Below are 904 nucleotides of genomic sequence, written 5' to 3'. Positions count from 1 at the left end.
ATTTATCCATTTTGAAAGTTGCTTCCCAAGTTATTTCGTTTACAGTTATACTCATTTTGACTAAGACGTTAAGTTAGAGACACGACTTAATAACTGTGAAATAAACAACCCTCAAGACCATTACACTTTGCAACTTTGCCATTCAATCACGAGTAACGCCAGCCTTTGGGAGAGTCATTGCAGCCGCTCGTGCAATGACAGGTCAACTGAACAGCAGTGTTACCGCATCGCCGTAACCCACACTGTTACCAGACCTGTACCGTCACTATTTACTGTTACGTCCGCGCGTCCTTCTCGCTGTTCCCGGAGCGTGTAACCGCACTGCACCCCCCACGCCCCCCACCCCCCTTCATCTACTCCCTCTTACTCCCTTTGCTCCCTCCTGCTCCCTGCTACTCGACGATTCCATCATCTTCCCCAATGCCCTGGTTATTCCTGTTTTTTGTTTCCCCCTTTCTACTGCTACTTTCCTAACCTTACTTCATTCCTCTTCTCTTCTTTATTGTTGGTTTCCCATCTACCGCTTTTCCCCTATCGTCTCCTGTTCCCCCCCACTTCCCTCTCTTTCTCCCTTATTCCTTCTTCTACTCCCCCTCTCCCCCCTCGTTCCACATCATCTCCCCCCCTTATTCATATCCTTCCCCCCTCTTTCCCCCTCTTTCATACTCATCCTCCCCCCTCTTCCCGTCTTTCTCCCCCACCACCCTACCCCTTTACCCCTACCCCCCCTTCCTTCTACCCCCCCCCCCCTCGTCCCCTGCAGTGACCACGCGCACAGCGGGACTCGAGTGCATACGAGCGGGACCGCAATTAAGACGTTGCTTTTATCCGGTCGGCCACAACAAGCGGGCGGTCTTTCACACGCTAGCACACGGGGGAGTAAGGAGTGGGTGGGTTTGAGGTA

This window comes from Penaeus monodon, chromosome 29 (assembly GCF_015228065.2).
Source record: "Penaeus monodon isolate SGIC_2016 chromosome 29, NSTDA_Pmon_1, whole genome shotgun sequence".
Taxonomy (NCBI): Eukaryota; Metazoa; Arthropoda; class Malacostraca; order Decapoda; family Penaeidae; genus Penaeus; species Penaeus monodon.
Note: the sequence above shows the minus strand (reverse complement) of the source record.